This window comes from Cavia porcellus, unplaced genomic scaffold (genome assembly GCF_034190915.1).
Source record: "Cavia porcellus strain 051 isolate PalLab524CR breed Dunkin Hartley unplaced genomic scaffold, mCavPor4.1 scaffold_24, whole genome shotgun sequence".
Taxonomy (NCBI): Eukaryota; Metazoa; Chordata; class Mammalia; order Rodentia; family Caviidae; genus Cavia; species Cavia porcellus.
This window is the reverse complement of record NW_026947507.1, coordinates 15,725,200-15,744,498: the sequence shown is the minus strand read 5'-3', so window position 1 is coordinate 15,744,498 and position 19,299 is coordinate 15,725,200. Positions and strand designations below refer to the sequence as shown.

Here is a 19,299-nt window from a genome sequence, read left to right as displayed (position 1 = left end):
ATGTACACAGCCAGGAAAATAAATACTGTGATGAAACATATTACCTAAAACAAGTTCGGCTATCTTAGATCTGAATATCCTAAAACTTTGCATATATTTAGAGCTGCTAATTATGTTTATTTAGCGGTATTTAGTATAGATTCACTATTTTCAGGGAAAAAAATAAACTACAAAGAGAACCTGAAATGCAGGGCTGCACTGCAAAAAAAAAAAAAAAAAAATCTTGCTGCTTTAAGCAATATTTATAATTTTTTTCATGATAGAAGTAGAAAGTAGGATGATAGTTACCAAAGGCTGGGAAAGATTGAGGGGAAAGTGAAATAGGGAAAGCTTGGATAACAGGTACAGATTTGGAGATAATAGAAATAATTTTTAGTGTCTGGTAGAAGAAAGGATTTTGAATGTGTTCATAATGAATGTTCATAATGAAATGATGAATTAGGTGATGTATATGCTATTTGCTCAAACTAGTTTGCTATATATTGTTTAACTGTATCAAAACAACTTACTGTGCCTGAAAAACATGTATAATTATTGTGTCAATAAAAATGTGTACCTACAAATATTATCATTATATTATAAATACCTTTGTTTATGCTACAAATATGTTTTATAAATGTGTTCCTATTTATTTCTACATATGTACATTTTATTATTTTATTATCTACTATTATATATAGTTACTGCTAATTGTTATTTTTGTAGCTTACTCACAAAAATCACTGAATATAGTGTTCTTCATAACTCAAGTGCCTAAAGAATATAAACTGTTAAGTGAGCTGCAGCTGGGCACATGTTCAGAGTTCTACACTAAGAAATTCAAGACAGTCCTGGAATGTAAATTTCCTTGCCTTCTATCATGAACACCTTCCTTAACTGGCATTTATTAAACCCAAACAGGATCCAGAGACAGATAAATGCACCATGTATCTCTGGCTCTTTTTTCAGGGGATTTCTATCTCGATTGCCCCATGAGTTCCTTTTTTAAGCTCTGTATCTTTGAGAGAGTCTTCATCTTAAGTTTAGTCTGCTCCACATCTTCTGTGAATTATCCTTCTTAGATTAACCCGGCATTGTATTGTGATCAAGATCACTGTGGTACCAAAAGAGGTCCAAACCTCTAAGTAGCCTTAAGGATAGCTCCAGTATTTGAGACTGGCTCTTTTGAGACAGCAGCCAGTGAATCCCTCAATGGCCAAATGTGGCACTGTTCTTTTCTTATTTAACTTTAGTATACTCAGTAATGAGTTATAGATTGTACTTGTTTTCAGATACTCTGCCACTGTATTCTTCCTGTTAGAAGAGAATTTATGAGAGAACACAGAATAGATTTTACAAAGAGAAAATACTCGTTGGTAAATGTAATCTGCAAAGTAAATTGCATTCACCAAGACCTATTATCTATGACATACTTACATACTGTGTTTTTGTTCCCTACTTGAGGCCATCAAGAATTACTGGCACTGTAGCTATGGTCTTCATGGCTGTTATTACCATCTCAGTTATGGCCACCATGAAAAATATCTCATAATGAAACTTAATTAAGGATTTTATTTTTCAAACCTTTCTGTTCATCTGAAAATTAAGGTTTATGTTGTTTCCATGTGGTATTTCAAACTCACAAGGTACTGTTCTGCAATTGACTGATGACTGTTCCATTTAACTGTTTGAAATATCTTAGAGCATGTCTCCAATGCTGAACTTTATTGACAAAACTCAGTGAATAGTCTATTTTCTGTGATAACATTGATTTCTGCAACTGTTCCAAGTACACGTTGAAAAATGACAGGTGTTATCACATTTTCTTATGATATGCTAGCATTGTATCACATAGAAAAACATTTCTCATTTTTTCTGGGTATTATTTAATCTCTGAAGATGGTAATATTCAATAACATTCAATACTCATGCCACAGACATCTCATGATGATCTTAAGCTATTATATCTCTCATCATTTCCCAGAAATATATAAATCTATTAATCTTTGTTTAAATCATTTGTTCTAGAAATGTTAGGTGAGTTCTTTTATTTATTACATTTAGTAATAAATGAAAAACTATTAATCCTTACCATTGTTGATGGAAAATTCTTACCAGAGTTGAGGGGAAAACCCAAAACAAAAAAAAAAAATGACTGTGTATAGTGAGACTGAGTTCAACATAAAGAGAATGAACAGAGTACTATAATATTATTGATAGGATTTCAGATTGTGTGGCTGAAAGACGTGAGTTGATCACATTCATATCAAAACACAAGTGAAAAGAAGCCAGCTATTCAGAAACTAATGGGAAGAATACCCCAGGCAGATAATGTCACTACAAAGATACTTAAAATATAGTGGGAGTTGGAAGAAGGTCTCTCGTTCTATGTTAGTATGCAAGATGGGGTTGGAGAGGTGAATAGCAGATACAAGGTTATGACTATTGCAACAGACATTGGCTAGCAGTAGGGCTCTCTTGTGTTGAAATTACACACCAGCTCTGGCCACCACCCTGTCCCATCATGGATAGTGCCTGCCTTTGAGTAAGCTTATGACACATACAAACAAAGGACACAGGTTTTCAGAGCCAAGTTCCTGGGGGAAACAGAAAAATCTTGTTTAACTCCAGATTTTTTTGGTAAACTAATCAATAATAAGATTAATAAGATAAATCATTGATACACTTCATATGAAAGAAATGGCAAAAATTCTGTGACTATGTATATTAATGGAGTATTATAAAAGAGAACTATCAGACATGAAGAAGTAACTTCCCAAAAGTTGTGTTGTGTCTCCTTCACTTCTTTTGAAATCATAATTATTATATTATTTTACAAAGGAAACATCCTTTAGATAATGTTGGTATTTTTATAACCTTTATCAGCTTCACAGTATGTTATGAAGTGAACAGACTACATATACTAAAGTACACTGTCACACTAGATTCAAACATTATAACTTGAATATCCCAACAACACAAAATCAAATGCTAACAAGAAAAAAACCAATCTTGATAGGTTTTTTACTTATTATATGTTTTCAGTGTTTTATCTATATTTTTAGTGAATATCGTATACCTACAAGTGCATGTTATAACAAAATTTACTCTATATTCCTCTTTTCTAAAACAAAAACTTTAAACCTCATGTACTTGTGAGTGTGTAAACAGAGTTATCCTTCTCTTTCCAGGAAAAAAGCTCCTTCCTGAGAAGTGCACCCTAGGCTAGGTGGCCACTGAGCTCCACATTGGCAGGGCCATTGGGCCTTCACGCAGGACAACACGGTCAGCAGACTACTTGGAGAGTGGTAGCAGCCACCAGCGAAGCCACAGCAGTGGTGAGTGTCCATCTGAGGCCAGGAGTTGGATAGCTGAGTCTTGCATATAAACTTTTTCAGATTTGCTAACAATCAGTCTTGTCATTCTTTCAGACAGGTATGTGGAACTATCACACAGCTACCTTCTCTATGTCTGCTTTTCCTGTACTCTGCCTGTAGCCAGACTAATTCTGCGAACCAGTGATAACTCACTTTCTCTCTTTGTGCATGTAAATATGTACAAATACAAACGAGAGAGAGAGAGAGAGAGAGAGAGCGATAGGGAGAGAGAGAGAGAGAGAGAGAGAGAGAGAGAGAGAGAGAGAGAGAGAAGGTTATTTTGCACATCTTTTTATTTTGTCATGTTTCTTTTAATATCAGTTAAAGATACTTATTCCAAAGTTGTCAGCTGCCAGGAACCTTTGAAATATGGTAATTATTTATGGTTTTGTATAGAAGAAGTAGAAAATGCAAAACAGCTTTGTTTCATAAAGCAGGAAAGATAAATGTTGCTAGGGAAAAAAATCCATAGCAAGTGTGTAAAGAAGTATGTGAATGAAAATCTGATGTATGCTAGTGAGATCGTTAAATGGAAATCAAGGATATTTGCTGTGTTAATGAGTCAGTCCTTTCCAACTACTGAAAAACAAGTTTATTGCAGAAGATATGACATGTAAATCTATTGTTAGAAAATCTTGGACAAAGTTATTACACATAAACTATAAAAGTTGTATGAAGCTGCACATTTTTTTTTTTTTTTACTGTGGCAATTTAAAGGTATTTTGGTCTGAGTTTCTAAGGTTTTTCAAACCTAATTATAACTTTATTAACCACTTTATAAACAAGAATTGTAAAAAGTAGAGAAGCATAAAAATTTATGATTTGCTGCACCATATACTTTCAGAGCGTTAAACTATTTTAAGGTCTCAGACTATATTTAGAGAGAACTAGTTTCAGCATGTGATACAGGCAGAGACTGAAAGCAAAAATTCTATAGAACGTCTAAATGTCACAGGTGTTATTGGAATGGAAATGTACTTTTCGATAAATTTTATAGGTATTATATATCACTAGAGTTTTACACCATATTGTTACACTTTATTTCTGAATTTGTCACCTATCACCTTTTTCCAAATTACTAGAAACTAAAAATATGCACATAAACCTTAGAATATGATTGTTTGCACAAATAAAGAAAAGGTAGGTTTTATGTTATCATTAAGATATATGATGTACACCGTTTTTCAATATTGCTGATGGGTTGAACTGAACTAAACATGCATTGTAAGAAATCCTGAGATGAAGGTCCTGTCTAGCAATATAGGATAGATTTGACTTTGGAGATTACTTATCTGTACAAACTAGTTTTTTCAAAAAGTAAAGGTGAGAGAAATAGGTAATAAAAATTGTCATAAGACAAAAGGAGAGTTGACACTGAGAAAAAGTTATTAATAAAGAGGTTTATTTTGTTAGATCCTTTGGTCACAAAATCAAAGATTTTCACACTCTTTCACAGGACAAAATTCAACTCTTTCAAAAATTAAATAAAATTAAGGAACAATTTTCTTTCAGATCAAATTGAGATGGTACATTTTTAGTTAAATGTGTCATATAAAAATACAATAAAAACTATCCCATTTATCACTAAGTATTTTAAGTCAGTTTGGTCATCATTTAGATACTAACTAAAATGTTAGTAGCTGTATTTAAATAATATCCTCATCAATTTTGAGAATATTACATTAATAGTGAAAAGATATGACACTTCCTAGGAAAGAACAAGTCCTTAAAGCTATAAGAATTCAAATTGTGTACCAGCATATGTCTTTGTCTCATAATGTTGTCATAGCAACATTAATGACAAAGTATATAATTTTTATATACAGTACAATTAATAAATGTAGTGGGGTTTTTATGGTAGTGTGTTTTGGAGTTAGTGACTTAAGTTATTGCAAACACTTTCTGTAATTCTGCAGAAATAAAACAACACTAGATGGGACACAACTACTTTCTTTCTAGGAGAGAAAGATTTATAAACAAGGATAGTAACTGTTCTTTAACCATTAATGATTTCACTTTCTCAGAATCATGATAACTTGCTATGGGATAAAGAGAGGCATGGAGCAATTCAAAACTATTTTGCCTGTTGGTAATTTGAGCATCCAAATCAGGATGTGACCTAACTTGTTCAGATTTCACATCTTTTTTTCTATTACATATTAAATTATCTGCTCTATTATCTTTTAAATTTCTGCTCATGTTTTGACAACCTTCCTCCATAGAAAGTATAGAAAGCATCAGGTTTTATACCTTGAATCGTCATTCCTAAGCCTAGATGCATCACATCAATCTAGAACTAATATTTCCATAATATGCGGTGTCACTAAGAAGAATGAAAATCCCACTTAAAATGTGCCATTGTAATGATTTTCAGTTACAGGCTGTAATTAGTATGAATAATGGCAACAAAGGAAACACAAAGAAAAGTAATTTTAGACTTTAAAGAAGTTTAAGTAGCATTCTTCCACTTTACAAATATTTATGCACCAGAAATTCTTTTGTTTGGTACTAAAGATCATGAAACTGATAGTGAACCTATGCTGTGAATCACTGACAGTGGTTCTGAGTAATACAATGCAAAGCACAAAATTTTTACCTAAGCTTATATGTCATAAAGAGAGGACAGGTATATAAAGACAAGTGTGAGTTCTTAGCAGGCATAAATCTTGATGTATTAATGTAAGAAAAACTAGGGGATGTATGCAGCAGAAAAACCATGGACCAACTGTCCTAGGTGAAGAATTGCTTGGAATTCCTGTGGAACTGAATGGAAACTCGTGCACCTGCAGCACCAATACCTAGTAGAGAAGAGAGCAGAAAGAGATCATAATGATTCAACAAATGAAGAAAATATTGCAACAATTCTTCTTGACCCCATGATAGAAATTTGATCTTTTCATCTAAGTACAATGAGAAATCATGGGGGATTTTAGGCAGGAGAGTAATAAGATCAGATTTCTATTAAAAATCATCACTCTAGACTTGTGGATAATAGACAAAACATGGAAAGCAGAAGGAATAGCCAGACCAATTTGGAAGATTTTATACCAGTCCAATGAGAAAGGGATGAAGGTGTAAAGGAAGGAGGATGACACAGGATACGATCCCACTGTTGGTTCATAAACAAAATGGACTGGGATGTTACAGATGGGAAGCAGAAGGACCAACAGTGACTCATGATTGTGACTGGTGACTTTTTTCAGTTAGATTCAGCTTGAAATGGCTCCAAAATATCTAAAATAGATATCTTGTGAAATCCCAGTTTGCAACTTACAGCTTAGAAATCTGAACCATCGCTCTAAATTTGGAGTCATTGGCTTATAGATGCTGACCAAAGCTATGATAGTGACTGAGAATCCTTGAGGAAAGAACATGGGGAGATTAAAAAGAAAAGTCCTGAAAAGAAAATACAATGAAGAACTCCAAACTTTGTTATTGGTTAGTAAAACAGCAATTGCAAAAAAAGCTGAGAAGGAACAGTCATAGAAGTAGGAGAAAAAAAGGGGAGATTGGAGGCATCCTAGACCCAAAGGAAAAGATGGTATTTCAACAAAGTGCTTAAAGCTCAGTACAATGAAAGATGGTATTTCAACAAAGTGCTTAAAGCTCACCACAATGAAGATGCAAACTGCCATGTGAATTAAATAAGGGTACCACTAGCATCCTTCCAACAGTTTTGAGATACAGGTGCAAAGTCTGTATTGAAGAAAGTTGTTCTATCAATGATAGAGAAAGAAAAAGTATTAACAAATACAGGCAACTCTTTCTAATTTAGCTGGGAAATTGAAGCGAGAAGTAGGAAATACATCTAGGGAGAGATGTGAAATAAGCAGGCCATTTTATAAACAATAATGTGAAGTTCCCCAGAATTGAGAAAATAGGCAGAGATGGATCCAGCAATCCGGTATAAATTATGGTTCTAAAACATGAGGATCTCTCCTATTGTATCAGAAGAGAAGCATGAAAGGGTACATACTGATACTATGAGCGTCTTGGTTTGGTGACGAGTGAAGTGTTTGTTATATAAAGGAAGATAGTGTTGAGAATAATGGAAAAATAGAACTATAGAATTGAGCAGAATAAAGAATGTTCCAAGTAATCATTGCACTGATTGGAAAAGAATAGCAATTAAAGAAATGCAAAAGATTAACTGAGAGGCTATTAATGAGGTTGGTGACTGAGTAGTTAAGAGCACTACTTGAGTTCTTCCAGAAACTCTTCTGTAGGAAAACTCTCAAGCTTGCAGAACATAGGACAAAAGGATGGTGACTAGACAGTGAATGAGTAAGGGTACTCTTATGGCAACTCTGATGTAAATATTCTGAGTCTATCAGAATTCTGAGATTAACAGCACTTAGTTTAGGTAGAAAAGAGTGAGAGTAACAGCACTTAGTTTAGGTAGAAAAGAAACTCGGGTGTCTTGATTTCGAAGTACAGTTGGTTTTGTGACAGTGAGAGTCAGTGACCATGGTGAAAGGTGGGATGCAGGGACATAGCAAAAAATGCGGCTATCCAGAGACCAAGAAGCCAAATCATGGCATCTGAGGATGGCGGTGGTTGGGTGGAATGAGTTGGTTGTCAGTCAGTAATAGTGGATAGCAAAGAGAACAGGCAAAGTCAGGATCACTATTTAGCACAAAAACTGACCTTCCTATGAGACAATAAAAGATGGAGGCACTGTTTTTAAGTAGAAGGATCACTCTTTTGTTCTTGTTCCATATGTGTTTGTTCATGTTCCATGGTTTGAAAGGAAACAGCTGTGTCTGCAATGCAACAAAGTACTCCAATTAGTCCTACAGCTATGCCTGAATTTATTCTGGGGTCAGAGCATTCACTAACTCCTCTTGGCCAGCAGAGCAACATCCCAAGTCTTCAAAGAAATTCACAGGAGTTTCTTTTGGCATAATGATCAGGAGTTCCTGGGTTTAAGACGTGACTCCACTACTGTAGTACTGTAAAGTGGGTGATCTTTGAGATGTTAATCTGCACATCACCCTGCTTGTCTGTAAAGAAGAAATCAATGTAAGAGTTCCACTGTGGGATTGTGAAAGCTAATGGAAGGCAGATGTCACAGTTGGAAGTGGTGTCAAGGCTGATATTACCTCTCACATATAAGGCATTTAATAAGTAGATACAGATGAAATTATTATCATTCATTTGTTACATGCATTTCATCTGTTAATATTTTAAACTCAAATACTTCTAAAACCTTCCAGTTAGTAAACAATATTCTCTTCTTTCTCCATGACATTACATATTTTAAAATACTTTCAAGGTCTCCCTCGTTCTATGTCCATCTGGCATATTCGTCTTAAACCTGCTCACATATTTTCCAAAATTATCCTCTGCTCAACTTCTATCTAGTGAACACAGAAGTTAGTCTAAAAATACCTTCAGCACTTGAAACAGACCTTGGCCTAATTAATATATGTGCTAAACAATATATAATTTAAAATTATTCAAAAATGGAAATTTATATTATTAAAACTTAATTTTTCTCTAAAATTACTGTGCATAGAAAACCAATATCAGAGAGAATCTGTTCATTTAGACTGAAAAAGGAATACAGAGATTCTTTTCTTCATTTTGAATTCTGTTTTCCAGTGTAATTGGCTAGGAAAACAGGTAATTATGAATTACAATAATCAGTCTTAGAATTGATGGAAGTTCTAACATCCTCATATGATGCCTGCTGAGAAGAGGTCTTAATCTGGAAATATTTCAAATATGATAAAAAGATATTTGAGTAGCATTTGGCAAAGGTTTATAAAACATTAAGTTGCATAGAAACACATTAAGAAGACCTAGTATTTCAAAGTTTAATAATTGGATTATTATTTAAACAAGTTACTTTTAAGTTGTCATAGCCAATAAGAAATCAACCATATGAACCAAAATTTCAGCCTTTTAAAATTAAGATTAAATAATATCAAGGTAGTTGACTATAATATAATTAAGATAGTTAATATTTGTATTAAGCAATTGGGACAAAGATTATGAACTTTAGAGAGATATAGTTGTTTTATTTTTGCAACATATATTCATTGCAATGTTAAGACCTCAATATGAAAAGAGAGTTCAAAATCTATAAGTAGTGGGTTTAACTTTTATATTAATGTGTCTTAGGAAAAGAACCAGGTGATGTATATTATGGAATGAGAATACTCCTAACAATAATAATCAAATATACCATATGTAGGAATTATTGTTCTTACATAATTTGTACAAAATTAAAAGGCATCAAAATATCACTGAGCACATTTCTTTACGCAGAAGTGTTCCAGAGACTATATGTGACATATCTCATTGAATCATTCTTCAATTGGTTAACTATTGTTCTCAATTTTCACATTATAAAAAAAGATACTGACAAAGGTTGACTTAGTAAAAAATAGATACGTTAAATGACAGAGCTGAAACTGAATTCTATTTAATGCAAAAGTGAGTAGTCTGATCACTGACTTACGAAACTTCAATTCATTTGTGGATTGTCTAGTGAGCTCTGAGCCATTAACCTGTTCATTGCAAGTTCTTAAGCAGTTTATTCTGATTTTGATATAACATAGATTAGGCAGTTAAGAGTTTAAAACCAAGCAAAGGACAGATGATTTATGAAAGCTCAGAAAATACAGATTGCTAAAACAACTTTTGTCAAAATTTGTCATATTCTTTTGATAGTTTTTAGACTGACAAAGTAGGAAGTAGATTTGTAAGCTAATATAGCACAGCTTCTATCATCATAAACGTGATGAAGAAGAAATGCAAGTTGATGGAACAGAAAAGTCATACAAGTGCTAAAAATATGTACTAGCAAATAATTTTTTGGAAATTGATGGATACATTGTCATTTAAATTTTACTTTGAATGAGATTTAAAATGTGTAAAACAGATTGTTCAAAAGTTTCTATTAAGCCAGCTTTAGCATGTGGTGGCACACAGGAGTTATTCCAGCACTTGAGAGGCTGAAGCAGGAGATGGACGTGAGTTGAAGGCCAGCCTGAAGAGTCCATGGGCAGCCTTACTTACAACTGTTACTGTAATATCATGCATAGTGAAACTGTTACTGTAATATCAGTAATATTACTGTAATAACTGTTACTGTAATATCACTACATAGTGAAACCCAATCTCAAAAAATAAGTTTCTGTTAAAATGTTTTAGAAGATATTTTGAATGGATTACATATTAGGAATTTTTAAGATTGCAAAAATCACAAGATTACTTTCTCTGGAATCTCTTTTGAATGAAATTTTAACTATTCTACATGACGATCGACATTTTGAAAATAATATGACTTTATACCACTTACTCTTGTATTGGGACAATTAATTTGTAGTGCGAATATTCAGAAAATCTCTTAATTCTATCACACATCTATACAGAAGTATTCTTTTTCTAAAGGAGGTCTTTAAAAGTAGGAAAGTTACTAAATAAGCTAAGTGTTGATGAAACCAATCATAGCAAGAAAAAATAAACCAAATCTCATGAGTTTAAGGTTAATAATTTACAACATTTTAAATATCTAATACTGCAACTTTTGATAGTAGAAAAAGATGATTTAAAATACTGAAATTGGTATTTTAAAATACTTTCTATTCATTTTTAATGTCTTAGTATTTGATAGCAAATAGAAAGATCAGTGCCAAAGGGCTGTATACAGATGTTATGACTTGATGATATAATAATCCCTTCAGTAAGCAGCTTATTATGAGAGATGAAAATCAAAAAAGAGGGGAAACAGAGACATCAATACATTTTCCTCAAGTTTAAAACTATTATTTATTTTGGAAGTTTGAGCCAACTTCATTATTCTGCTTCTTTCTTGGTAGTCAATTTATTGTTTAGGGCTCTCTCGATTAAACCCTGTCACTTCAGGGGAAGTTCAAGAGAATAGTGCATTATTGATATTACAAAAACAGTTGTAAGTAATCAATATATTTGAACCACATACAGGGTATATCTTTAAGGACATAATTCATCAAAAAATAGCTTACTGGATCTCCTCATGCTATTTCCATCGATTTTTCTCTCCACAGGAAGACATAGTAGATACTCTATATGTGACATATGAGTTATATTCAAAATAAAAGAGCCAGTTGTTCAAAAGAAATAGTTACAAAAAATCACGTGTATGGATTCTAAAAGAGAATAAAATTTAATTTATTATTCTCAAATTTTAATATAATGTACAGATGGTATAATTGAGTGACTTACTAATGTTTTAAAAGTTTGCACACAAGAAAACTAGATTCTAGGTTTGACACTGCCTTGACTTACTGTCTGAAAATGGTAAACAAAAAAAACAACTTTTTATGGATTTCCTATTTCTATTACATAACTTGTCTTGAAATTTAAAATTAAACAAATCTATACATTGTAAGAATATATATATATATATATATATATATATATATATATCCTATTTTTTAAGTAAATTTAAAAGGAAATTGTCAGGATGAGCAGGGTGTCATAGGCCTGTAATCCCAGCACTTCGAAAGCTGTGAGTTCAAGGCCAGTCTCAACTACTAAATAAGTTCAAGGCCAGCCTGCACTACCTAGTAAAACCCTGTCTATAAAAAAGGAATGAAAAAAAGAAAGAAATCATGAAATTTATGTTTCAAAGTAACCTAACATAATCATATTGAACCACAAATAATGCTTTATAAAAGAAATACTTCCTAATCTTACACACCGGTAAACCTCATACACAATGTTAGCTTACAAATTGATATATTCTTTTCAATACTCAGAGTCTGAAGTGAGACTAAAGGAAAGAAACATATCTTAAATTATTTTAGAGGACAGAATTTTACTGTTCATCAGAAGTGAGACAGAAAACTGATTGATGGAAATCTCCACTTTTAAAGCAATTGTTTTGTTTTCTGAAATCTAGATATTTTACACTGTAATTTATTTGTGAAATCTCATATCCGACAAACAGCCCATATTCCAATTTTATTATTAAAAGTATAACATATCATCTTTGTAAATTATTTGGTAGAAAAGCCATCCTGCATTTTTATTTTTAAAATTCTACTTGTGAAAAAACAAGATATGCATACATACTTACATGTGACAGTCAGTTCAAGAAGTCATTGGATGCACAAACGGCTTCTTCATGTGTTGTCTGTCTCCTGGACCCAGCTTAATTTGGGACTTAATGACCTCTTACTCTCCTCATCTTTTCTACCCACACCACCATTCAGTTCACTGGAGTGACTGAATGCTCCAGTATAACAGTTTTCCAGAAAAAATGTTCTCTCTTTGTGTACCTGGACAGTTCATTTCCTTATATGGTAAGCAGTAATACATTGAAGGGATATATTTCATTTTTCATACTATATTTTGCAGATTTTTACATTGCAACACATGTTTGGGTATCTTTCATAAAGATGATAAGGAATATTTGAGTACGATTGTTTATATGGAGATGCATTTTTATTTCTTTTTTGGTAAGAACCAAGACAGAGGAATTTCTATGACTTACGCTGTGTGCATTTACTTTTAAGAAATTTTCAAATTGTTTTCTAAAATTTCTAGCACATTTTTACTTCCCTGAGCAATATATGAGATTTCATTTGTACTACATTTTCACTTGCTTGGCATCCCCAGTGTTTTTTAACTTTACCCTTGGAGTTGTTAGTGATACCACTAACAACATTGTGATTGTAATGTTCATCTCCTTAAGACTACTGACAATTTTTTTCCATATACTTACTGCTTTGAGGATATCTTTTTAATATTATCTATTCAAATATGTTGCATATAACATACAATGTAATTATTTCTCTTCTTATTCAGTTCCTTCTGTTTTCTGGGTCTTTTAGCAAACATGTATTTTGCAAATATTTTTTTCCCCAATGCGTGATCTGTCATTGTATTTTCTTAACAGTATCTCATGAAGAACACTAATTTTAATCTTTTGTTCATTTGGTTTTGTTGTTTTGGCACAGTCTTGCTATGCAGTTTAGGCTAAACTTGAACTGACTGTGTAGCCCAGGTTGAGCTTTAACTTATAATTGTGCTCCTACATTAGGCTCTAGAGTGCTGGGAATTCACGTTTATGCCACCATCTCCAGCTACATGTTTTAAATTTTTCATTAAATGTAGTTTATCAATTTTTTTCTGTAATTTGGGTTGTTTTAAACTAATCGGAAAAATCTTTATCTTATCCACAAGTATTTTCTACTATATTTCATTTATAAATTATGTGATTTTGGTTTTCACATTCAGATGATTTCTGATTCAAATTGGGTTGTGCCAATGATATAAAACAAGTCATTTTCTTTTTCATATAAATATCCAATTGCTCCTCACCACATTTGCAAAAGTATATCCTTACCTCACTTTATTATAAAAGATAATATGACAAAATACAACAGGCTGTATAGAATGAGTCTATTTGTAGACTCTATTCTGTTCTGTTCTTTATACCTAGGCCAGCATCACACACTATTTTAATTCCTTTATTTTCATAGTAAGTCTTAAAAACAAATACCCATTTTATTATTCTTTTGAAAATTGTTTTGGCTATTGTAATTCTCTTACATTGCAATCTAAATTTAAATTATGGTTTTTAAATTCAAAACCATTAGAATTTTGATTTAAATTGCATTGAAAATATAAGGCAATGTGGGTGAAATGGGTGCCTTAACAATACTGAGTCTCCATATGGTAATCTTTTCTTTTAACCGTGTCTTCTTTCAGCAGTGTTTTACATTTTCACTAAAAAAAATTATACATATTTTATCCAATTTATTTCTACATATTTTCTGATTTCAATGGCACTGTTTTATACATTTACTATCAAATTGTCACTAATATATATACAATTGATATTTATATGTTTATACAGTATTTGGTGATATTAAAAACCTTTACTAATTCTATGATTAACTTGGTAGATTTCAGAAATAACGATGATTTTATGATCTGTGAATAAATTTTTACTTCTTATTCCCAGTTGGGAATACCAATACCAGTCTAAGAGATATGTAGAGTAGCAATGTGAGTTGTTCTAAGCTGAGGAAGGAAACATTCATTCTTCTACCACTAACATGATGATACCTGGCAGCACATGGTAGAGTATTTCATTTTGCACAATCTGTTCATATTAGCATTTTAATTGGAGTTTCTTTCCTTTATAGATTTCTACTTTATAAAAGATGTAGTTATACATAATATAATTATTGACATGTTTATGTGAACCTCCCAATTTACTATATGTTTTTTTCCATTTGCCCAGATAGTCATTGCATCCTTTTACATTTTTCCTGTTTTAGTTTGGATTACATGAGCACTTCATTTTATGTCTATCAGTGACTTATTAGTGATGTTATTTTATTCCTTGGAGTTGTTCACAGCCTATGAGCTTTACTTTCATTGATAACATACTACTCATAGTAATATTCTGCCATTTCACATGTCATGTAAGCTTTCAATGTTGTTTTCATTCTTTGTGGTAGTGTTACACATTTTAGTTTTAGACATGTTATAAGTCCCACAATACATTAGTACTATCTGTTGTCTAAATAAATTAGTTATCTCTAAAATTATAACAAAGAATAAAATTTATTTTGTATTAACCTATATACTATTTCCAGATTCTTCTATGTATATCCAAATTTATGTTTTTCACTGCTTTCCTTTTGCTTACCTTAATATTATTTTGTTTTTATTTTTATTTTTAGGGTAGATCTGCTAGAAATGAATTCTTTCAGATTTTGTTTCTGGAAATATAAAGGTTTATTTTATCACTATGTGAGAAAAATACTTTCAGTAGAAATAGAATTGTAGGATAACTTCTTAAATTATTATTTTGGTTTGTTAGCATTTCTCTGTAATTTAAAAAATTTTCTTTTTTGTTTTTTGACTTTGTAATTTTGTTGAAAAGTCTACTATCATGCTCTACTTTCTTTCATTATATTCAATCTGTCTTTTTCTCTGACCATGTGTAACCTTTCCATTTATTTGGCAAATTGGTTATGCTATGCTTTGGTATAGTTTTTCTTTTTTTCTTTTTTTTTTTTTATTCTGTTTAAAATTTGACTTCATTTAAGATATTTGTGATTTTTTTCTCAAATTAAAAAAAAATTAACAATACTTTTCAAAAAAAAAATTAAGGCCCTTCCCTTTCCAAGAACTCTGTTACTCCTGTGTTAAATAGATTTTACAAGTGCTTAATGCCCTAGTGACTTTTTCTCAGTCATTTCTCTCTTCACTTCATTTTCCATTATATCTGTTCAATATTTTCATTCGTAGTGATTTTTCATATTGTAGTGTGTTATTTGTTCTTAATCTTATCCAGTATTTTTAATTTCAGCTTTTTCATCTTTCACACTCAGAGCTTCCCTTCTTCATCCATGGCATAATGTATTCTCAAAATTCTTGAGTACATAGAATGTATGTATATATACATACCAGGGATATAACTCACAACCTTGCACTTTCCAGGACGGCACTGTTATGCTAAATGCTTGGCCCTTTACAATAGTTACAAGTAACTATTGTAATAATTACTTTAATGTTCTAGTATATAATCCCACATGATCCCTAAACTTTTCATTCTATAGGTTGCTTTTTTCCCTCATTGTGAGTCATATTTTTCAGTTTCTTGATATACCTACAAAATTTGAATTGGTAGCTAGATATTTTGATTCTGAATTTTGTGGTATTTCTTTGCAAATTTTTTAAATATTAGAAATTGTTCTGCCAAGCAGTTATGTTTCTTTTTTAAACTATTTTTTATTAGCACGTTTGCAGTACATTCTTCAGTTTGCAGTCATATAGAGTAGTGATTACACGCATGTACTACAGTGCCTCTCCTTTTTATTTATTTATCCCCTTTCCTGCCTGTCCTTCCCTGTGTCCTCCTGTTCCCTTATTCCATTTTTCACTCTTTTTGACATCATTGATCTTAGCTCATATTATGGTACATAATGCTTACATTAGTCGAGGTTATAATTTTCTTGCACATGTCATGTCTTTATTCTGCTTGTTCCCCTTCCCCTCTTCTTCACCACTAACCTTTGTTCCCTTGGAACACTTCCCTATTACAAGAGATCCATCCTCTGTTTCCTTCTGTACGTCTTTTATAATCCTCTTTGTTTACATTTTGTCTCATTCAAATGAAGGCTACTCCTACAGCATTTATGCTTGTTCGTCTGATTTATTTCACTCAGCATTATATTTTCCAGGTTATTTTCTTGTAAATACGTCAAATTTGTCATTCTTTATAGCTAAATAGTATCCCATTTTGGAATTAGTTCCATCACTTCTAGATTTTCATTTGTGCTTTGTTATCAAGGCTCAAAAGCAAATTTAGGGCTAATTTCAAGTGATTCTCCATTTGAAAAATCTATAAAATGATCCATATGTTATATGCCCTCTCTCTCTCTCCCTCTCTCTCTCTCTCTCTCGCTCTCTCTCTCTCTCTCTCTCTCTCTCTCTCTCTCTCTCTCTCTCTCTGCTAGCTGATAGAAGCATAAGCTTTTCCTAAACCTGAGCATTTCCCAAATTTCCAGTAGTACCATAGTACTACTGCTTTCCTGTAGATCTTCCCCTGGATTTGGATAATTATACACAAATTTAAAACTTGATGGGTGGTAACTATCTACAAATTTCTAAAGCCCTTTCTAGGATTCCTCTCCTGCACTTTACAACTGCCTGAATTCCCCTGGACTCAGTTCTCTGTCTCCTCTACTCAGAAAGATTGCCAGCCTCTTAGTTCCTCTTTCCTTGTTCAGAAATGCCTTGAGGTAGTGACTTGGGTCAAATTTAGGAAGCATGTTTGTTTCCTTTTTCTCAAGACTTACAGTCCTGTGCTTCCTCTCTATCCAATATCTAAATAGTGCTTTTTAATATTTTTATCTGGTTTTCTATTTTTTTAAATTAGATGTAAGACAGATTCACTTGAGATCATGTTTTATGAAATAAGTAAGACACACAAGCTTAACTATCTCAAGATTTCTCATATATGAAAAAGTCAACATAAAACTCAATTAAAGCGAAAAATAAAGATAGATAATAGGAAACAGAAATAGTTCTTTTGCAAATGAAAAGGGGACAAAGAGATGGAGGCATGTGGGAGGAAGTGTAAGGGAGGGAATTAATAAAGATCAATAAAGAATTGAGTTCTGTTATGTACATTTGCCAGCTTCCTACAAGAAATGTAATCATGCACTGAAAATATGTACAAATAAAAATAAAAGTTTTTGAAATAATAAACTTAAGTTACGTATAGCTGGTCCATGTTACTCAATTTTTTCTCACATTGGACTTTTTATTTGTTTTGCTTTTACTTTTTTTTTTTTTGCTTGTTTTTCTTGTAAACATTCATGTTTCTTTCCCACTCCAAAAAAAAAAAAAAAAAATGCTGACCCTACTTTTCCTGTTAAGAGCTCTACGTATCTTTATTTATAGTATTCTAACAATTATGACATTTATTTTACACTGTATGCTGAGTATTTTCTGCCTCATCAACTAATGTGCCTGTGAGTTTGGAAACTAGAAAGCATTAATCTCTATGGCCCAAGACTTGCACTGTATTAACTTGAATCAATTAAGATTACTACTGTAAAACAAGCAGCTTGAATTATTCTGCTTTGTCTACATATTAAGCACGAACATCAGATCATGGTTTTCAATAACATCCATAATGTAAACTACGATCACTGTCTTGATGAGACTTTTCTTTATAAGTTTCACAGTCCAGTAAAACTGAAACACTCGCAATACAAACACTCAGAAGTCTCCTGGTTCTTTCCTTCTGCAGTTAGACTTCTGCTTGCCCTAAATTTTTTTATTCACCAGCCCTTTCTAGCAGTGTCTGTTCTTCTAATAATGTACAAGTCAGTTACAACATCTTTTCCAGTACTAACTTTGGTTAATAACCGTTGGTAGGAATTTTTAGGATTTTTCAATCATGTTCCCTGTATTATCTTTCCTGTTATATTCTATATATTTCTGCCTATTTTATCATAGTCTGTCCACTTTCTATTCTATGAATATGTTATATACAGTCACATTACTCTGTGTCTACACTGGTCTTACTTAAAACCCAACCAAACTCTTCCATCCTTTTTCAAATGGATTTTTATATTTTTAAAGTATGAACCATCTGCTTCATTCTGTTTATATCTGAATTTAGAAGAGTAGACCAATAACAAGTATTTTTAATAAATAAAAATAAATTTAAAAATTTGATTATCATAACTATCAGCAGCAATTATTTTAAACTATTATAAAATTTGATTCACTTATTGTAAAATTCATATTTGAAAGTGTACTATTTAGTCACGTTTATTATAACAGAATTGTGATATCATTATCCCATTTTCATTTTTAAAAACTTGTCTCATCCTTTTCACCCCAAAACTATCCTACATTTAGCAGCCTACATTCGCCTTCCACAGTATTCTCTGAGTCTATTAACATGTGTATGGATTTGCTTCTACTATATGATTTAAGAAAATACAACCACTCAATATTTAGTCTTTTGTATGTGGCTTCATTGATTTAGCATAATGACTTCAGATTCATACATGCTGCTGCACGTATTGGTCCTTCATTTCTGAGTGGCCAAATAATTTTTTATTGTATAAAAGTACTATTTTGTCTACCTACTCATAAATTGATTGATATTTGGGTTATTTTCACTTTAGCTGCTATAAATAATCCTTGCCCAGATTGCTTTATAGACACATTCTCATTTCTTTTAGTTATATGTCTAAAAGTAGAATTGTTGAATCATACAACAAATCATTATTTAACACTTTAAAAAACTGTGAAACTATTTTTCAAAGTAGCTGTATCATTTTACAATTCACTAGCAATGTACAAATATTCCACTACTCCTATTCTTGTCAACACGTTATTTTCTTTTTTATTGTAGCCATTCTGATGACTTTAAGTTGATAGTGTTATTTTGATTTGTATCCACTAA

The 19,299-nt window shown here is 32.0% G+C and overlaps 1 protein-coding gene across 15 annotated transcripts in view; it reads left to right on the top strand.

Annotated features, from left to right (window-relative positions):
* Tenm3 (teneurin transmembrane protein 3) overlaps positions 1–19,299 on the top strand; it is a 2,467,413-nt gene that overhangs the window by 1,245,627 nt on the left and 1,202,487 nt on the right. For all 15 annotated transcript variants that reach the window (XM_063234704.1, XM_063234707.1, XM_063234699.1 and 12 more), the window contains one exon: positions 3,171–3,317. The gene's annotated coding sequence lies outside the window, so the exon portion shown is untranslated. The remainder of the gene's footprint in view (positions 1–3,170; positions 3,318–19,299) is intronic.